Raw genomic sequence first — 22,583 nt, forward strand, 5'->3', positions numbered from 1 at the left:
CAAAAACAAAACAAAAAATAAATAAATAAAAAATATATATCAACCTACCCATTCTTTGAATGAGTCTGAGAATAGAGATGAAGAATAGAAAAGAGAAAGACATTTAAAATCAAGAATTTGTTAGTCGCTTCAGATAAGAAAAGAAAGTTTCCATCCAAATAAATAAATAATAATAAATAAATAAAAGAAAATAAAGAGTTAGAACCCAAAAAAATAATAGAATTGAAGGAGTCAAAAGCCAAAGAAAAAGAATATATATATATATGGCTAAGGATGGAAACAAAGTGTAGAAGCAAAAGTAATGAACAAGGTTTTCTCTAGTTACATAATATGAAGACTCTATTATCTCAGACTTGTCCGTTTTGAATATTCATTTCCTTCCTTCTTAAATCATCTCCTAATTCCCGCAACACCTAATAAAGACCTCTAGCTCAATTAGGAATAGGTTAGTGTGATAGTAAGTGGTAAATGTGTTTGATCGACTCCGGCTTCCTTGTGTGTTAATGAGATTGTAAGGTAAAGTGTGCCCACCACGATAATCGGAGTAGCTAAACTTGAGCGTAAAAATCAGAGTGGTTTTTGTCTTGACATTTATGTGAGGACCTACTTAAGGACGCTATTCTGAGTTTTCAGAAACGGACCTGCTAGTGCATTTTATAGTATTACTCATTGTATATATGTTTATTCATAGATAATTGATTATTATGCATATATTAGCTTAGGTTTCGACTTGATTATTTTGTATTCATTGCTAGTGAGATGTATAGATAATTGAGACATAAATAAGGAAACAATAGTTTTATATCTTAGTCGTTGTAGTATAGATGAAGTTTGTGAGTACCTTCACTAGAAAACTCTCATGAGGCTATAACTCGTTCACTAGGGAATTCCTAGTGGTTTAAGGTCTTGTTGCATATGGTCAATGCAATCACACTCGGCGAAACGAGAGTAATTAGAACCCCATTATTGGTCACTTATTCTAATTTCTCATATTTGCTCGAAGACAAGCAAAATGTTGTTTGGGGGTGGTTTGATAAGAGCTGTTTTAACCCCTTAACAATAATATTTTTAGACCAATTATGTGAGTAATAAATAAGAGTTAATGTTGATTACGTGCTTTTATGTATTTCAAGCATTGGAGTCGATTATGTGCAGAAATGTGTCACTTTTGCGAGATAAAGGAGCAAGGGTTGGTTGCTAAGGAGTTCTATGATTAAAGGCCAAGATTCAAGGAGAAAAAGCCTTTTTAAAGCCCAGTCAAAGCTGAAAAGTCAAAGTCAACGCGGGCAGAAATAGCGCACAAAAGTCAGCAGAATTTCCGAAGACCGTATCTTTGGACTCGGACCTCGGAATTGGGCCTACCTTATGTGAAAACGACCAGCTCGGAAGGATCTTTCCAATGGTCTTAACCTTGATCCAATCAGAGGATCAGAAGTAGACAAAATATCTGTAGTAGTCAAATCTAGTTGAAAAGGCCTCCGTGGACTGAAAGAATTAGGCTTTGAGCTTGATTTTCCAGCCCAAAACATGGCTCCTCAGCCCATGCACGAAAATGTGGATCTTGTCTCCTCCATTTCAAAACACAAGACTTAACTCTTAAGTATGCTAGTTTTTAGGTAGCCAGGAGCATATAGTTTTAGATCTAGATTTAGACTCCATTAATTAGTTTTTATATTATCTTGGTTTAATTTAGTTATTGAATCAATTGTTATTTCTTCATTAGATTAAATAAGTTAGTTAGTTCTTCATAATCTAGTTTCATTTTCCATTAATTATTTAGTTTCAATTCATAGATTTAGTTATTTATCATTATTAGTTTCAATTAAATCTTGCATAATTAGATTTCCATTTGAATTGAAATAAGTAAATTTACAATCTTTTTATGATGTCTTGTTTAAATTCAATTGGAAATGAATGTTTGATGAATCAAGGCTAAACCTCCATTAGAGGGGTTTGATGAAGCCTTGATAAAAACTTAATTGTGTAGTGTAGAAATAGTTGTAAGAGTCTTTTCCACTCTAGAAGGTAGTTGATTCGCTATGAGAATGGGTTAAACTTCCTCACATGCTAATCATTAGTTGGTAGAGATTGTCATGAATGATTAGGGATTACAATGACCAATTCTTATTGTAAGAACGTAAGAATTGGATTACAACAATCTATGCTAGTTTATTAAGTTGGATTCATGGTGGAATCAATTCCCCCCTAATTCTTTATCTAGATTCAAACCTTAGCATTTCGTAGTTGAATTATCATATCTTGTTAGTATAATTTGCATCGTAGTATAATTCCATCATTACTCTCATTAACTTTGACTGATAATCTTAGAAAACATTGAATACTAAAGAACTAGGAGTGGAACGAATATTTTACTCCAACTCTATTGCTATAGCATTGAGAGTAGAAAACTTTGATAACATATAGAACCAAGTCTAGTTTTAGTTTTACTTGCGTTTGAGTCTCGTTACTTATTCGTGGGTAAAACTACCATTTTACCTATATCACCCCCCACAAGTTCAGGGAAGCTCCATAACTTACAAGTATAGTATTCATCATCTCTTTTAGTGTTATGTTTTTCCATTCGGCTACTCCATTAGACTCAGGAGAGTATGGTGGAGTAGTCTCATGAATAATGTCATTCTTATCACAAAAGTCCTGGAAGGGGTTAGACTCATATTCTCCACCCCTATCAGACCGAAGTCTTTTAATCTTACAATTAAGCTGGTTTTCAACTTCAGCTTTGTACTTGAGAAACATCTCACCTGCCTCATGCTTGTTTCTAAGTAAATATACCATGGTGTACCTAGAGAAGTTATCTATGAATGTAATATAATAAAACTTCCCCGCTCTAGACATGGTACTTTTGAATTCACCCAAATCCGTATGAATAAGAGTTAGTAATCCAGTTTTATCTCTAGAAACAATTCTGCAAGGTTTCTTTGTGGATTTAGTCTCAGCACATATCTCACATTTATCATTAGAAAAATCAGAAATATCAGACAATAAACCACATGCTTTCATCTTTTTCATATACTGAACATTTACATGTCCTAGTCTATCATGTCATATATTAAAAGAGTCAAACAAGTAAGCAGAAGCAGATTCATTCTTATTAATAATAATTAATGTTGTCAAGTACATTCAACATTAAAAGACCACTGTTATTACAATAACTTTTCCTAACAAAACTCTCATTCTTACTTAGAACGAACTTGTCACTATCAAAAGTCACCTTGACGCCAGCTTTTTCCAATAATGACACAGAAATCAGATTCTGGCGAATCTCAGGAACATGGAGAACATTACTAGTTAACTTCAGAAGAATCTTGCCAGTTCCCTCAACAGGAACATGCCTTGAGTCACCTATATAGGCATTTTCATCTTTCACTAGTATGTAGTCTGAGAAAGCTTCAACATCACCATAGACGTGGCGGGTGGCACCAAAATCTAGTACCCAGTTCTTCTTTCCAGTGGCCATGAACACTTGTGACACTATAGCAGCAATTATATCATCTCCCTCAACTAAATTAGCATTGGGAGGATCATCAGTGTCTTTCTTGTGCTTGCACTGAAAAGCTTTATGTCTCGGTTTACCACAAACATAACAATTACCATTGCCAGTACCACTCCTTTTAAAAGAAGTGTCTTTGACCTTGAAATTCTTATTTTTGTTATACTTCTACTTTTTAGAGGTTTTGTTAGATTTGCTAGGATTACCTTCAATGATATTGGCTTTGGAATGGAATTCCTTAGACAACACCTCATCTCGAGTCTTGTTCTTTTCCTCTATGTGAATGTGAATGATCACATCCTCAAGAGTCATCTGTTTGCGCTTATGCTTCATACTATTCTTATAGTGTTTCCAAGACTCGGGGAGTTTCTCAAACAAACATCCAACAACAAAGGTTTCGGGTAAATCAATACCCTCAGTTTTCAAATCATTAATTAGCACATAAAAATCATGGATTTGAGACATTACATCTCTATCCTCTCTCATCTGGAACTTTAGAAAAGTCCCAACAACATATTTATGAGTACCAGCATCCTCTATTATGTATTTTTTGTTCAAACTCTCCCATATATCATGTGCATTCTTATATGAACCATAAATATCAAAAATTTCATTGGACTAGGTACTCAAAATAGAATGACGACATACCTTATTCCCATCGAGCCAAGCAGTTTGATTTCTTTCGAAATCATTAGAACCTTCCACGGGTGCTGTATTAGTTAGATACTTTGCATAGTTGCATAGTTAAGTACATCTGGGGCTGAGAACACCCTTTCTCTCCGATTCTATAACTATCTCTGGCGGCGCGGCTACAGTAAGAACAGAAGAAGAAATAGGCTAGTAATAGAACACCGAAACTTGCTGCTAAAGCAAAAGCTAGGCAATTGATCAAACCACTACCCACAAGCCGACACGACTCGGCTCGGTGCGGGCGGGTGGCTTTGGGTGAGTACTCCCTCCTAACACAAAAACATTTGTACCCTAAGGGCACGCCCTTATGGTAGAGGAATTCCTCATATACTTCACTTGCTAGTGGTGGATAACCAATGTGGGACTATCTTCTATGTACTAAAGTGGAGAGAACACTCTTTGTTCATCTCCTCCACTTTGTACACACACTAGTATTTAGAAATACGATAGAGATTCCAACAGTTTAGTGGACGGAGTGTAGGAAGAAGCAATGCTAGAGTTATTAATAATTTTCTATGGTATAGAGCAACTCTGGAATGGCTTTCACTGCTTCTGATATACGAATTATCTCATCAACCATGATATCGTTAGTAGGAAGGTGGCTAGTTATTCTTGCAGAAGTGGTACTTTATTAGATGTTTGGTGAACTATTGAAGATAGACTCTAAAGCGGCATTGATGATATATATCTTTGATGCGGCTTATATCAGCTTCCTCACTCGTATAACCTTAAGCTCGTAATAGTTGCGAAACCGAAGAGCTTCTTAACTGCGTACTTTTTTTTATCTTACTAGTTTCTAGGTCTTGAAATCTTTTCAATTTATTGTGTGAGCACAATAAGCAGCTGCAAGATCTCCACCTTTAGTTGGGCTCCTGAAGCCGTGCAAGTCACATGAAGGCAGATGCATTATGCTTCTGGGATTGTAACTTTTTAGCTCTGGTCGTCTCTGGATGTGCTGGAAACCAGTTTTTCGTAAAACGATGTGACCACCTTCAATTCCTGTTTCGAATACTGTTCAGAGCTGATGAATGAGATGAAGTCAATCTAGTGTGGGATTGTAGTAGACTGGTAGTTTCTGCCAGAAACCATTTAACGGGCCATCTTTTGGAAGCTAAGATCTCTTTCATGCAAAGGGGAGGAACAAAATAGTAGGATGTGCTTAGGGAAAACATGTACAGGTAAACATGATTGCACTACACACTCAAATTCAAAGACGTGGAGGACAAATGCGTTGACACATAATCACATAAGTTCAAGAAAATTAGCAATTTAATATGGTATCGGAGTTATTGGTTTCTGAGAGGTCTCGGGTTCAACTCCTACCAGGTGAAGATGTCCAATTCTGCCTGTGTATTTCCAGCTTTTGCCACTGAGGGAGAGTGTTGAAGTTATCTATAATGAGTGCTTGAGAAGAGGTTGACCAACAATGTAAGTGCAGGACAAACGATTTAAAGTTTCATGGTTCTTCCATCTTGATAATGAACTTATCTATTATGAATGCTTGACTGAGACGCTAACCAACTCCATTCCGCATTTTTTTAAGACCTCGGGGTTATGACCATGATGAGTTGAGACCAGGAGAGGAATACAGTCTGGAATTTCCTGTTATCTCAGCTAGTCTTTCTATTTCAGAGAGCGCTCCACCAATATTGCAATTGCATTAACATCTATATCTCCTTTGCTGAAAGAATTCAAGAGAAAAGAAGAAAGGCTATGGAGTTGAGAACAACGTATCCTGTTTTGTCTCTGTTACAGAAGAAGTGAACGAGACATTTTATGGTAGCAGACTAGCAGGGAGTATTTTCTAATTGCCGTTGGAATTCTACTATATTTGAAATTAGACCTTTATCAGAAACAAGATAGCTCTCTAATGCGGCATAACGTTCTATCATGCAGGCATCCAAGGTTGCGCTATATACCACACTTTAACCATTTGCTTCCAAAACACGCCATAGAGGATGATTTGGCGTAAGTTGAAAAGAAGGGAGCTCCTGTCTACAGATGGAGCAACTACTCTCTCGTCTGAAATTAATGGGAAAGGGGACATGAGAATGAGTTAGCCGAATTTTGCAGGCATGAAACTGACTCCTCTTCTGGTTGGTACAAGTATACAACACAGCTCCCTAACTATAAAATGATATCATTAATTGGGATAGATGAAGAGTCAAGGGTTTAGCCTGAGTCTTCTAAGCTTTCATCTCTTCCTTTTGATGCGTCAGCGGTGGAAATCCGTTCTTTACAAGTGAGGCACTCGTGCTCGTTCCAAAAGCCTTTGCAATCTAGCTTGTGCAACACACTAATGCTGCAATCTCAACTTCTTACATTCCGTACAGGCCATTGATATTTGTATTTCTGATGCAATATATGGCTTCAGTTGTTGGCTGGTTGGATACTGGATTAGACTATTTGAAAATTTAATCAGTCTTAAATAAGATTATCTTTTGGGCGTCTGACTTGAGGTAGCACGCGTCATCTATACTGACCGGCCAACTCTTGTGAACTTATGCTTTCTGCAATTTGTTGTGTGATCAGTAACTGATATGCATTCGCTTGGGCAAGAAATGGTAGTTGAGCCCAAAATGAAGTTTTCTGCCAGATGTGTAACTTTTGATGATGATCCAGGCCATGTACAGTAATCAGAGAGTTTTCCGTCTCTAATGACGCTCGTACCTGAGCATGTTAATTTCAACCCCCTTGGGACGCATGCGACTGGAAAGACCTTACATATGATGGTCGGCTGGCTTAGACATGCATGTGCTGGGAGATTTCTCCTAAGTTATCCTTATTTGCGAGGATTATGTCTTTGTTCTCGCATTGACAAGCTCCTTGGCCCCGGCCAAGAGCAACATTTTCCAAGTTCAAGGTATGTGTTAGTGTATTATATTACAGCTTTACCAAGATCCATATCACCTGCTGTATAAGAGCTATAGAACAGGCCGGGCTGCTGCTATTGAAGTTTTTGGGAAAGTTTTGGAATGCTATATATGTGAAGGTAAGTGAATTTAGCCAAAGGATGGGGTGGCAATCAAATAATTAAAGTGGTAGTCGCTGTAGTACTAAGCAGTGTTACGCAAGGAGCAGTCACTTACTGTGCCTTACATATACCGTATTGCTACCTCTTAAGCTCTCTACTATCACATCAGTTGCTTTACCTGGAGCCTAACTTTTGCAATTTACATGTCCATGCAACTGTACAAGCATAAATCTAATGATGCTTATTTGTCTTTATCTCAAAATACAGATTAGATGACGGATAATGGCATATTAAGTAGAACAAGACAGACAGCCACGCGCGCATTAGATTGTTAGAAGATTTGAGGTAGCATGAATTGAATTTTCGGTTTTGTAAACATCTTAAGGCTTAAAATATCAAATCTTCCACTCTTGAGACTTGATATTGCAGTGTGTTACCAATACATCAATATATGTGTGAATGGTCTAACCAGATATATCCATGGACACAGAAAAAATTGAAAAAAACTATAAGAACAATTCCTTATCAAAATATGGGCATGGGATTTCTGAAGCTCTGTACTACACCGCTTATACTTTTAATAAAAGGAAAGAACAATTGACTCTACGTGAGGGCCGTGGACGGCAGGATTCAAACCTGCGCAGGCAAAGGCCACATGACTTCTAGTTATGATCGATAAACCACTCATAGTTAGTGAAAGCCACTTTTCATAAAGATTTATTCATTAGCTATATATATGTATTTTACTAACTTCAGTCGGAATGAACCGGTGTTGGTACCTTTCATCGACTCATTAGACATCAACGTTTAAAGTATGAGCAAAGTGCAAACTAATATACACTACATAGGTACAAATATAAGTGTCCAGTTGAGGCCAATTATCTGGATTTATCCTCCACAAAAAGCAACTTTTTACTCTGGATTTTTAAGCTCTTGCGACTTTTGACCATATTGTTGCACCACAAACGAAACGAAAGAATTAGCAATAATAAAATCATAGACACATACATTCTCATAAATCCCAAATGCATAACAAGTGGTGGATGGTGTGAAACACATTTCCACCATATATAATGGAAGCAAACCTAGCTACATATATATATTCTCTTTCGGCTCTATTTTTTGGTTGTTATGTGCTTTAGTCTCCACTTTTGACGTGCGATTATTTCCATAATACCATATCACATGATCAATGGTTATTATATAGTCTATACTATAGACACAAAAAAATTCGTTTGAAAACACAAAATTTTGAAAGTGTCGGATATTTGTGAAAATATCGGGTTTTCAGTGTGTCAAAATTCGTGAATTAATTCTAATATCCGTGTCTATAGATATATATGTACTCTTTTTGCAAAAAGGTATCAGCAACTAACTGTCCCTGTTCCTCACTACTATTATTCCTCCAACATAAATTTCTCTTCATGACAAGGCAGATAAGTTCAACATAGTGCATATAATTGACTAGTTTATTTAAAGTACGAGAACAGGAACCAGAGTTAGTGGGAGATAAGTGTGGATTAGTAGGAGGAATTCCAGTCGGGGGACCATACAGGTGTCTCCGTGTCATAATACCATTACTAGCTTACTGTTTTTTTAATCCTTTTTTGTCTGGGACTGCTTAACTTTGGCTATAAGATTGCTTGGTAGTGTGGAGGAGATAATTTGCCTTGCAAGTTGCTACTCATATTACTTCTCTCTGTTTAGATCACAGACCCAAGATGTGGAAGAAGAAGAAGAAGAAGAAGAGTTCAGGCACGCAAGGTGAAGACTCTCCGAATAGCCAAATATGAGGAGGGACAAGAAGGCAAGTCACATTAGGCAAAGGGAAGGCAACGCCTTTCTGTCCAGTTTCTTCAATGTGGATTTGTGGTCAAGTGTTTCTTGGCCTAATTCGATCACTTTCATATATCGTCGAGAGCCGATCCCCATGACATTTGATGTGAGGGGGACAAGGCAAGTCATATAGCCAAAGGGGTGGCAACGCCTTTCTTCCAGCTGGTTTTGTCATTCAAGAGTGGTCACCTCTCATTGTCTGTTTATGTTATGCTAGGCTTACTATGTTTAAGCTCATAAGCTTTCACTATAGCCATACTTTTGTCATGTTGGGTGTTATCTGTTTATTTTTGTTTGCCACTTACCAATTTTCCAGTTCTCTAGCTTTCTTGCGTGGTTATAGCTAAGTATGTTCCGTTAGTTTAGAGCTGTCATATTGACACCACCACTTTTACCAAGGGGCGACCCAACTAACAACTAACCACCCACAACTTACAAGAAATGGGCCTCAGCCCCTGGTTTAGATCCAGGTTCATGTAAACCCCTCCCCTTTCGCGTTGTACTATAAAACCTTCCTATTTATGATGCCTCGTGATATAAGCTCTCTATTTTTGTGATTATACAAAAATCATGATTTCTTTCTTATCTCTCAATCTCTTTCTATTCCTCTTTTACCCTTTGCAAAAAAAAAAAAAAAAAAAATTTTCATTCCTTAGTTTCTCTCCTTCAATCAATTTCCATCTCCTTCAATCATTTAAACGAAAAAAGAACACTAATTCAACTTCGATAACACACAATTCAATATTGAAATTAGAATAAAAAGTTTCAGCGACGAAGAAATTAGGCTTGATGAAAAAGAAACATATTTCAACAATGAAGAAATCAAGTTTAACAATGAAGAAACATGGTTTCATGATGAAGAAACACGATTCTACTATGAAAAATCACTCTCTTTCTCATTTCGATTGATTGTTGTGAATCTTTGTGTTTTGTTTTATTGATTTTTCTTTCTTCTTCTTAATTTAAATAAATTGGGTTCCCGTGACAATGTAAATTTGTTTTCGCATAGAAATTTAAGTATGCAAATTTATTTTTACATATTGATTTTTTTCAATAGATCTTGTGACTGACTATGTAAATATGGTTTTATATAATCGTTTTAGTATGCAAATTTATTTTTACATAATGATTTTTATGTGCGAGTGTGAGTCTGTAACTATGTAAATTTGTTTTTACATAGATATTTCAGTATGCAAATTTATGTTTACATAGTGATTTCTCTGCATATCTCATGACTATGTAAATTTGTTTTTACATAATTGTTTTAGTATGCAAATTTATTTTTAGATAATGATTTTTATGTGCGGGTGTGAGTCTATGACTATGTAAATTTGTTTTTACATGGAAATTTCAGTATGCAAATTTATGTTTACATAGTGATTTTTCTACATATCTCATGACCATGTAAATTTGTTTTTACGTGGAAATTTACGTATGCAAATTTATTTTTACATAGTAATTTTTCCCTGCAAATTTATTTTTACATACTGATTTTCAATGAAAATTTAATTTTTACATATTGATTTTATATCAGAGATGTTTGTGTTCTAAAGAATTTTGATTCAGCGATATCATTGCTTGAATTCTCCCATTGCACCATAAACGAGTGTTGAATCTTGTTTCTTTTGAGTAACAAGTGTTGGATCTACAAATCTACAATCATATTTACTTTTTCTTTTTAATATTCCAATAATTTATTATTCTTTTTTTTTTATTTCAAATTTTTTTGAAGATAGAAGTTTAATCTTTGTGTTTTTTGGGTTGTTTTTTTTTTATTTATTTTTTTTTTCTTTTCGACGAAAAGAGGATGTACAAGGAGAGAATGTGGATATTTTAGAGGCGGAGGGGTATTTTGGTCAATTTTCAATTGTGGTTTTGCATTTTAAAAAACATGGGGTTTTTATCTCTTTGTCCGTGTAAAGGGGATTTTTATATGTAACCAGTTGAAGGTAGAGGGAGATTAAACGCAAAACCTGTACAACTTAACTAAACTCTAGTTAAACTTACTAACATAACCCAAACTAAAAATAGGAAAAAAGTAAAAAAACCTATTAAAAGTAAAACTAACAAGGTTGTTTTCCTCTTAAAAAAACAGGAATAAAACAAAACACTTTTCTCCACAAAAACCCAAACCGAACAAGTTATATTATTTTCTTTTCAACGAGCAGTGGTATTTACACCCTGCTTAATGGGATTGGCACCCCTTTTAAAGATTCATTTGTAATGGCACCACTCCATTAACCAACAGATATGCATTACACCATAGATACAAAAGCACCCCATTTTAAAGTGTCTCGCGGCAGAAAACTACTGTGAATTCTTAGATTTCACAGTAGGGGTTGGCCACAAGGCATCAGCTCTCGCGGGATGTGGATACCATGGGTAAGCAATACAATTTAAAAAAATCTCAACATTTCTCGCGGTAGAGAGTTATTGTGAGAGTTTGGTTCTCGCGGCAGAGAGTTATTGTGAGTTTTACATTCACGTAATGCACCCACACAATGTGGTGAAACTCTTACATTCACGTAATAAGGCATCTTATATAAACCTCCTTTTCATTATGCTTACGTTACAATTGCATAACGACCTGAGTTAGCAACAAATTATGCATGTCAAAGTGTCTAATAGCTAATTTATCCTCTCTGTTTGTTAGCATAACTTTAACAGCGTACGACGGCTGAAGCTCGCATCAGCTTTCTATTGCACTAAGCTATGGTACATCGATATTACTAATATCTCGATTTTCATTTTGCAATTTATTATTGGCAGAGCTTGATCCTTTGTAGGTCAATCAAACACCAAACTAGGGCCTAAAACCACACCCTTCGATATCATGTCGTTTACTCACACTCTTGATTTATTATCGATATCATGTCGATTAAACGTTACACTGACCTACGGTACATGACTAATAAGAACCTTTCATACAACTTGACCTCATAAATTAATGTTATTAATGGTGTAGATCGACCCATGATAGGTCAATCTAATTTTGAATTGAGGTCATTCATAAGCCTCAGCAAACTCATTTTTCAAAGGCTGTTCATAAGCCCTCTCAAGATCATATTTATTTATTGAGGCAATTCATAAGACCGTCAACAAAATTTGTACAAGCGTGCATCCAATGCTTCATCTTAATTCGCTAAATATCTACAATGATCTCACAACTACGAAATGATCACCTCATCGATCACAATCTTATAAGCCACAACTGCTTCAACAGATCATAAACGTTTTACAAGCCCATCATTTACAAGACAAAAGAAGACCTCATGTCTTACAAGTAAGCCATAGCGCTTTCATCAAGACTAAATAAGATCTCACGTCTTACAATATAATCCCAACGCTTACAAGATAAGATCAAGCACGAAACAACATCACTGCTACTACATACCAAGCCACATTCTAACAAATGGTTAACACGATGCATACCCTAAATTAAGGTATAATATATAACACCATCTACGTAAGTTAACAACTACGCAGCTACAACTTATTAGCTACGTGCCAAGCTACGCCCTGACATATAGTACTTATGGTAAACATGTTAAACGTTCTAAGTGTTGGCTAAAATGCATAACATCATATACATAAGTTAACAACTACACAGCTACAACTTATCAGCTAAGTATCAAGCTACATACGCCTTGACATAGTCATGGTAAACATGCTAAACGCCCTACGAGTTGGCTAAAACTCATAACACAATCTATGTAAGTTAGTAGCTACACAATTACTACTAAGTACCAAGCTACCCCCTTACAATACTCATGGTAAACATGCTAAACACCCTACGAGAGTAATATAATACTAAGTACGTTAGCTCACAAACACCAAACTGGGAACACTCTGGACGTCTGTTCTCTTTGTAATATGGAACACGCGGGAAATTGTCAATCTCCTCCAAATCGGCAAAGGGGTTATTATCCTTTGCCTCCAGATCGTCCTCCACCAGCTGTGGTTCACGGTCTCGTGGTTGGTCGGGTTGCCGATTAAGGGCCTCAACCTGGCGCGTTAGCGCTGCTACCGCTACCTTGAAAGTTCGGCCATTTGATCATGAGCATACACATCGTCCAGATTAGCTTCTCTCTGAGGTCTACCACATCCTCTTCCTGCTTGACGAGGCATATTGTAGATCATAACTGAATATGATACCAACTAATGTAATACTAAGTGCGTTAGCTCACAAACAATCAACTAATCGTTCTTTAACTAAGAAACGACGGAATTATTTTAATAAAATCAATGAATGAATATCACAATTCTCCTCAGCCTTTAAATAGGCATCCTAACCCTAAAATAAACAAGTGGTGAAGCCACCGAACCAATCCTACCAAAATTAAATGAAACAAAACGACTTTCTCATAAAAGCCCAAAGAAAAGGCCAGAGCACGTGTGCGCTTGTGAGAAGGGTAATACTGAGTGTGTGCGCCCTCGTTCTACTGTAACAACCTCTAGGCATGAGCGCGTGCGTGCTTGCCAGAAGGGTAATACTGACCATGTGCGCCCTTGTACTACTATGAGTAGCCCCTCAGACTTTCACGACACCATCATATTCATCAAGGTATTTCTCAGAAAGAATCTGTACTGCATCAGAGAGCTGAGTTGGCTAAAATGTATAATATCATCTACATACACAACTACAACTTATCAGCTAATACCAGGCTATGCCTTGGCAATAATATAAATTTTTGTAGCTACTTGTTGTTCAATAACGTAAGGCACATGAGCAGAGGAAGACGAGGGAGGAACTTCTCCTAGATAGGCTTAGTTGTTGTAGGTAGAATATATTTGTTGTATGCCATTGCAAATGGCGGCTAGAACGTGGAAGAAATGGCAAAATGGGGAGGAGAAGAAAAAGAAATTTGGCATACGTCTTTGGAAGTGGTGGCTAGCAATTTGACTTATTAAGGAAAGTTGTGAAATTTAGTTTTTTTAATATGTACGCCCTATAGCACTCGCAGGTGGGAGATAAACCATTGAGTCTAACCCACTAACTCTATACACTATTCTATTGTGGTATGTGCACCAAACTATTGGACTCAGCCTTAAAGAAAAAAAGTACTGTAATTTATGATAGGAGCTTAAAAGTAACAGGGGTAATTATGCCATTAGCAAATTGGAACTAGATCAACTTACAACCGCCAAGGCTGTCAGAGGGGCCAAAAACTTGGCAAAATTAGCAAAATGGGACTCATTGTAAAAACAATAGTAACATGAGGAGCTCTCCATAAATACTCTTTAAATATATACTCAATATATATATACAGCTCGGCTCCTAAAAGGACCTTAAATAAGTACCAAATCTAAAACAACTCACAACTTCACCTACAAAATGATTTAAAATCTTATTTTTTGTAGATATGATCTACTAACCACAAATAATATCTCTACAAAAATTCAACTTGTTTGATAATTTTTAACATTGGCAAAAGATGATTGCAAAATCTAGGCATTTCCGGATCATTAGATATTTTTTTAAAAGTGGACAACAATTTTTATCTAAGTTAGAGAATATCAAACGAGTTGAATTTTTGTATATATATATATATATATATATATACAGAAATGTTCTAGTCAGGACTTCTCGGATAAAAAACCCTCCGGACCTAAACAAATTCACGTGATACATTTCTCTCCCACGTTACTCTCCACTTTTTTCTCTCTACCGACCCCACTTTTTCTCTCTCTCCTTTTTTAATTTGAACAAATCAACAATTACTCACACACTATCTCCTCTCTCCTCTCTCCTCTCTCACTTTTCTTCTCTATGAAGTCTGAACTCATTCTTTCTCCATTTCTCTTTCAATTCTCAGCAACCCACTCTCTCTCAATTCTTCTTGAAATTAATCACTGTGTTTGAAGTAAATAGCACCAATGTATATATGGAGGATTGAGAAGAAATTTTCAGTTTTCTAATTACTCCATATAAAGTCATAAGTGGAAACTTCACCCAAAAAAAATGTCGTTAGTGGAAATCATTAGTGAAAGGTTGCAAAGTTTTTTTTTTCAAAAGAGTTAGTTAATCCGTAATGAAACAATTTTGAAAGTTTTATCAGGTAAACTTTAAATTAATTGTAATAACACACCAATAGTACACCTTAAAACAATTAAATTCAAGTAGTTACAAAGGCAAAAGCTTAAGCCCCATCTAGCTGGATAAAGGGGTTGGCAATCTCATCAGTACCATCAGTTGGGGATACAAGCATCGTTATAGTCCCCCTACAAACTATTAGGCCAAGACGCTGAGTATAGATACTACCAATCTTTCGTGGATTTGATTGCTTCATCGAACACAAGGTTCAACAACTGATCATATCCTTTGAGGAGTTTGAGCGTCCATGTGACTTGTCTTTGACCAATAAGCTTGACTTGTACACCCTTGTCAACAAACTTCGCCAAATCTAGAACTGTTTCTTTCCGGCCTGACATAATATTATGGTTGTCTAATAAATATTCTTGATCCTTCAACAAAGATTAACCTAGAATTTTACAATGGTCACAACCTCTTAAAGATTTCTTGCTCTTCTCTTCTCCAAAAGAGAGGCATTACAAACATTTCTTGCTCTTCTTCAAATATATGTTTCATTGACTGCATAGATTTGGATTCACTTGCATAAATTGGGTTTCAAAAAATACAGAGATTGGGATGCACAGATTGATAAAAAGAGGGAGACATTTAGGTGAGAGAGAGTGAGTGTGTTGGGAGCAAAAATTGGAGAGATTATTATAGTGGAGAGAGGAGAGAGGGGTTAGAACAAGTGAGTAAAAATGGAGAGAGAGCGTGTGTGTGGGGACTGGGGAGAGAGAGAGCCAGAGAGGAGAGAGAATAAAGAAAAGATTGGTAACGCAAATATATTTAGTCCGGCGCTAGTTGTTCCAAACAGAGAGAGAAAGTGGGAGTTCGGCTATTTTTTTAGTGGAGACAGAGAATAGGAGAGAGAAAATAGGAGACTTATTTAGTCACGTGTTGTTTTTAGGTCCTGATTTTATTTTATGCGAACTTCTAAATTGCGGACTTGAACGGACTCCACTAAAAAAGAAAACTCACATGTTACTCTCTCTCTCCTATCGGACTTCTCATAAAAATCAGAAATTTTCATAAAGACTGAAAGTGTAAAGTGTAAACAGAAAAACAAATGTTCATAAGACCTATTCGTCTAGAAAAAGTCGAAAAGTTACAAATCCTAATACTATGATTTGCCAGAGGAACAACCATTTGGACTTCGAGAGCACTCTCGAACTGCAAGATCTTCTCTACTATATGAAATGTTAAAATAGTCGTTGTCTCTCACAATGAAGGCCTGGAAACATTCGACTAACAAGCAAAATGATTTTAGCCATTATCCAAAAAGCCATCTATTCGCCCTAAAAATAACATCTATTCATCTGAATTATTGACATTTTCCCTTTTGGCTGCTCTAGAGGACTTGTAACTTATCTTCCTGCGTCTTGAAGTTTCTGATTCCACACACTTTTTCAATTTCTCCAACGCTTGAGAAGTGTATTCGTGGACGGAGGGACTCAATAGAACCGGCAGCCCATATACGTAAACGCCGCAAAGTATTATGATCGACTTTCTGTAAATAGTTTCTTGAACCGTTTAACCTCATGTTTACGTAGCAAAGTGAAGCGCCCAGCCTTGCCCTGCTCTAGCAGTCCGCCTTTCGGTGAACGTATGTCTTGATATAAGCAGGCACATCGTAGTTGATTAAAGTTCTCACTCCTTCAACGTCCATCCCACGAATCATAGCATCGAGGCCACAAGCACTGTATATCCCCATCACGGAACTCCTTTAATGTCTTGCCAGATAGACCGACGTTGGAGGCCGAATACTTCTTTATCTTAAATTCTAACCCACCAAAACATTTTAGTAAGGTAATCGAGCGGTGGGTTGATTCTACGACGATGTGAAAACTATGCATTTCTCCCCTTTTAAATCTTGTAAAGGGCAATCAAACACAATGGTTTGAGCTTTGATTCACATATCGGTTTATAAGATTTTAGCTTTTCCGATAACGATAACGCCGAGACCCAGTTGTTAAGAACAAAGGATGGTGCGATCAAGCTAAGAAAGCTTGCTAGGATCATGAGTTAGTGTAGCGCATGAAGCATCTTCACAAGTCTTGGATAAGTCTTACCCTTACATCCCCTTTCAACACCAGATTTCCTTGTGGTTTTCAAACTCCCAAACATCTTGGCATGGGAAAAAATGTCTTCCTTATCCAATTGTGTCAACTGAAGCACAGTAGGCAACCAAGACTAGTATGCCTCTCTGAGTAACCGGTTTGTTTCATCAACTACAACATAATGAAGATGCTCAAGAGTGAACCCCTTTGTGGTATTAATGTGGTCCATCAGCCTTCCAGGAGTTGCCATTAAGATATCCACTAAGCTCTGTAACTCAACTCCCTATTCTTCTAGATCATAACAAACACCGCCTCCGGTTTGGTCTCTTAATAAGCTCGAGATCTCATCCGCAATACAAGTTTGACCAACAACTAAACCAACCGATAATCCAAATGCAAAGTCGCGATAGAAGCAAAGACTTGTTTAACCCGCAAAGCCAAATCACGAGTAGGCAAGCACCACTAAAGCACGTATACATTTCACTGAACGAGTGGAAAGCATCTGAACTATAGGCAAAGCATATGCTAAAGTTTTCCCACTTCCCGTTGGCGAATTTATACATAGGTCTCGGTCAAAGGCACCAGGTCCAATGGTTTCTTGCCATGCTGCAACCTGAATCGGAAAGAGTGAACTGAAACCCATTCTTTCCAAAGCCTCCTCCAAGAATCAATTTTGCAAGGAATTAACGACACTAACGATGAATATACATATATTTGGATGACATTTGCGTGAAGGGATCACTAGTTAGGCTTTTAGTGGTGTTTTCTCATACTGATCGCTATTATGAATATTGAATGGCAGCACGCGAAGAGATTTTATGGTGAGAGAGATAGTTATTTAGACTCGTTGGGTCCCATTTGCTATACACGTAAGAAAAAAAATTTCTGATTTTTATGAGAAGTACGAGAGGAGAGAGAGAGTAACACATGAGTTTTCTTTTTTAGTGGAGTCCGTTCAAGTCCGCAATTTAGAAGTCTGCATAAGAGCAAAACTATATATATATATATATATATATATATATATATTTTTTTTTTTGCGCCGTTAGATCACGTTTTCAGATCCCAGATCTAAACACCAAAATATCGAAATAGAGACTTACGAAGGGTTTCCTCGCTCATTCTCTCTCATATTCCTCTCTCCAACAACGAAATCATTCCAACAAATTCAACCCATTCCAGCTCCAAAATCAACCCATTTCAACTCCTCCAAAATCGAATTCTCCAAAATCAATTCAAATTCTCCAGATTCAACCCATTTCAACCTCCAAAATCAACCCATTTCAGCTCCAAATTTGCTCTAAGATTTCAGCAATTCTACAAGCAACCGATCTTCCTGCTCCAATCAACCATTTCAGCTCCAATTATCTCTTGCCAGCAACCCATTTAAACCTTCAAAATCAACCCATCTCCCAGCTCCAATCTCTACAGGTTTCTAGCGATTCTTCACTCATTGGTTGTTACGAATAAAGTGTATTACCTTCAGAAGTTCAGAGTGGGAGTGCAAGACTTGGATTTTGGTAAGTGTTAAATTCCATTTTGTTTAGGACAATATTTTTGCTGTGAATCTGGATTATAAGGGTAATTGACAATTTGTTAACAATTCTGTGGGGTCCTGCTACCGAGTGGCCTTGTTCTTAAGGTGCTATGATATGGAATTTAGAGTTTTGCCACATTTGTTTGTATAAACATTATACACTATACGGCTATACCCTGTGGATTGCTATACAATGGGATTTTTGCTTGGGCAGTTCAGTGCAATGTTATATCTTGATCTTTATTACTGTGAAGCACTACATCCTTTTTCTTTGAGGGGTATTAGATGAATGTTTTCCTCTTTGTTGTTAGACAATGTGTGAAGGCATGTTTGATGAGATCACTTTGCCGTTATGTTTGATGAGCCCCAAGTTTCTATTTTTCTATTTCTTGTATGGCAGGATTAGTAGCATCTACTTAAACTATGTAAAACTATGAATTTGTAGTTTGGGAATTTTCAAAGTTTGTAGTTTGGGAATTTTAAAGAATGTCCCATGAGCCACCCTTCTGACAGTAGGTCTTAGTGTTATATATTGTTCTGCGGATTTAGGTGTTCTATACTGATTAGTGACATATATTGTTGTTTCTCCGAGTGTTCTTTCCTATTTATGGATACAAAGTTCTGTGCTTTTTCAAAGTTTGTAGTATGGTACCCCTCGACTCCTGCATCAAATTCAAGTTGCTGCAACTCGATCTACAAGGAGAAAACTCAGTGAATTGCATTTGAAAACTCTAGAAAACATAGTGATAGTACTTATCAAATATCTAGCACAGTATTCTAATACGGTCGCAGAGATAAAGGGTTGTATATATGCTCTAACAAACCCCTGCAACGAGAACACGTAAACTACCTTTTACATATAGCTGGAAATCCGAGAGGCATGTAATATATCCTTAAGTTCTTGAACTTGTATGACAAAGTTCTACGTCTAAATATACTTGTGCCACGGGTTATCCCATGCAAATTTCTGCAAGAGAATTAGCCAACTAGTTGAAGTTCTCCTAAGCATACAAGCTTTTGTTAGAGGAGCTGAGCTCCTTTTATGTTTGTTAGTACGACTATACAAAATGAAAGTCAACAATGTGTTTGAACCACTGAATTTGAGCATTTAATATTTAGGGAGAATTTCTTTATATACTGACTTGTTTCTTGTCTAGAATATCTTACAGAATATTTAATAGGACATTGTGAGGCTTGTTGGATGCGCTTGTTGACGAAAACACGGTGCATCATTGATGACATAGAGTGACTGAAACCTTCTAGAAAAGATGTAATCACCAAGAAATAGAGCTTGAGATTGATGTCTGGTCTGATTTCCCTGGGAGCATGTTCGATTGGTTTCACGCAGGGGAGATGAAGAAAATAAAGAATTTCCCTTGTAATACTTAGATTTCCCATTAATAAGAATGATAACTCAACAAAGAAATTTTGGTATTGCTTGCTCAGTTTCCCTATTAGAATTGTTAGTACTTGTGTACTATTTATGCTCCAAACTGTTGTCCAAGTTTCAAACAACCGAGCTCCAAAATCTGATATGTATCCAAGTAACAACGTATGCATTAGCATTCAGAGGAATAAAGTAATCAGATTGATGTATTAAAATGCTCAAAATTGTGGTCCAATTTATCATTAATCAGGCTGCAACTTAACGATAATTCATTTGCCTACATTACCATCCTGCACAATTCGTATTGCACAATCTCAATCAACCAGGTTTTTTTTTATTATAATAAGAACGTGATTTACGCACAGAGAAAAGTTGGAGAACATGGAACCAAACACAACTACAAATACTAAAAGTAGATAAATACTACAAGCGAGACAATTTCATTAGTACTATCCAAGAAACCTGTTTCTGTTCTTTCACCAATCTTTCTGTCAGTACAGTGAACTGAATTTGAAAACACGGTGAACTCTGCAATTATTGTTATAGCTTCAAATACGTGTTGGTTACACTTAACTCAAACAACCAAAGTTTACGCCATTCGGTACACTTTTGCTCAAGTTAACTCAAACAGCCAAAGTCTGCAGCCCATTTACCACAACCAATATTTGAAGTGCTCTGGCAGTAGTAAAAAAGTCATTTGGTACACTTCAATTTCCAAAACATAGATTGTGCACAAGTACAATAATCCACACTATCGGCTATTAGTTAAAATAGCTAGCACAACTGATGAAATGAATCATGTTCAAAAGGAACTACAAAGATGAACCTAAACCAAAGAAAACTTCAAACAAGCCATTCTTATTCTTCCTCTTCCCCATCATTCTCAGCAATGTTGAAGTACCGCAGCTCATAAACATTCTATTCTTTGTTGGAAGCAATCACACCGAAGCCAGTCTCTTACATCGTGTTTCTTCAAATACTTCTTTGTTAGGTACTTCAGATACCAGAACAGCAAAAGAGATAGTAATTAGTACCCAATTTCCAATGACATTGTATACATAGAAGATGATTCAACAACACTTCAAGGCTAGACATAATGGAAAGTAGTATAGACGAACACTCTCAAAAGTCAACAGACGATTTGAAAACTTTGCAACCAAACCATGTCAAATACTCAAATACATTGCTATACCATATAGAAATATAACCGTGCACCCCTTACCTCTAAATGATTTCTCAATTCTCCTTTGTTCCAATGATGTAAATACGCCAGTTTTCCCTGAAATAGATTTCTCCAGATTGTGTCACTTAGTCCCTGTCAGTTATTTGACCAACTTTATAGCTCTGCATCACAGCAACAACTCCGTCATGCTACTTCTAAGCAAACTAGTAACCTCCAATAAGATGAGATTCAAAAACAACACACTGTCTACAATAAACAGTAATTTGACTCAACATGAACAAAAAGCAGAAGGCGTTATTTGACCAACTTTATAGCTCTGCATCACAGCAACAACTCCGTCATGCTACTTCTAAGCAAACTAGTAACCTCCAATAAGATGAGATTCAAAAACAACACACTGTCTACAATAAACAGTAATTTGACTCAACATGAACAAAAAGCAGAAGGCGTGATAGAATAATAAATAAGTCCTTGGGTCATCAACCAAGAGCAAGGAATTAATCACAAAATTTTACACTCCTTTTCAACACAGTAATAGATAATCTTATTATATATATAGCCAATCGAAATTTACACAGATTGGAAGACTATGCTATTTCAAACATTGAAGATATATGAGAATGGCATTGGTCATCCTGAGACCCCTGAGCTATTATGGCCGTTGTGACTTTTTGACTGAATAAAATTTACACCTTATCCAAACACAAAAATGTATGTTTTGAGATGAAAACAATAAAAGAGAACAAAAAAAAAAGATCATCATGCGATAACTAAACAATAAGGACTTTTCTCATCTCATGAACGACACCCAACTGAAACTAAAGTGCTCCAAACGAATTATCCTGCGTCTTCACTTGAATTTTGACCCAAAAAGATAGTACGCCCTCCAACTACATTATTACCTACTCCAAACCCCACATCACCCCAAATCATCTCAAGTACCATAAAGCTAGTAACTATTTCACTGACTATGGCCTATGGGCAAACCTTAAACCAATCATAATCATTAAAAAATATAATAGTATCTAATAACTAGCATTTCAACAAACAATGAGAGATTGTACTCAACCAACAAAACAAACCTAAGAAGGTAATACAATTTATTTGACATGGAATTTAACACTTACCAAAATCCAAGTCTTGCACTCCTGCTCTGAAGGTAATACACTTTATCCGTAACAACCAATGAGTGAAGAATCGCTGGAAACCTGTAGAGATTGGAGCTGGGAGATGGGCTGATTTTGGAGGTTTAAATGGGTTGCTGGCAAGATATGATTGGAGCTAAAATGATTGATTGGAGCTAAAATGGTTGATTGGAGCAGGTAGATCGGTTGCTTG

The 22,583-nt window shown here is 36.6% G+C and overlaps 2 pseudogenes; both read right to left on the bottom strand.

The window, feature by feature from the left end:
* Positions 1-15,106: 15,106 nt before the first annotated feature.
* Positions 15,107-15,443, bottom strand: LOC147515755 (sm-like protein LSM7 pseudogene; annotated as a pseudogene).
* Positions 15,444-16,577: 1,134 nt separating this feature from the next.
* Positions 16,578-17,925, bottom strand: LOC147515756 (DEAD-box ATP-dependent RNA helicase 1 pseudogene; annotated as a pseudogene).
* Positions 17,926-22,583: the final 4,658 nt, after the last annotated feature.

Source organism: Coptis chinensis, chromosome 2 (assembly GCF_015680905.1).
Source record: "Coptis chinensis isolate HL-2020 chromosome 2, ASM1568090v1, whole genome shotgun sequence".
NCBI lineage: Eukaryota > Viridiplantae > Streptophyta > Magnoliopsida > Ranunculales > Ranunculaceae > Coptis > Coptis chinensis.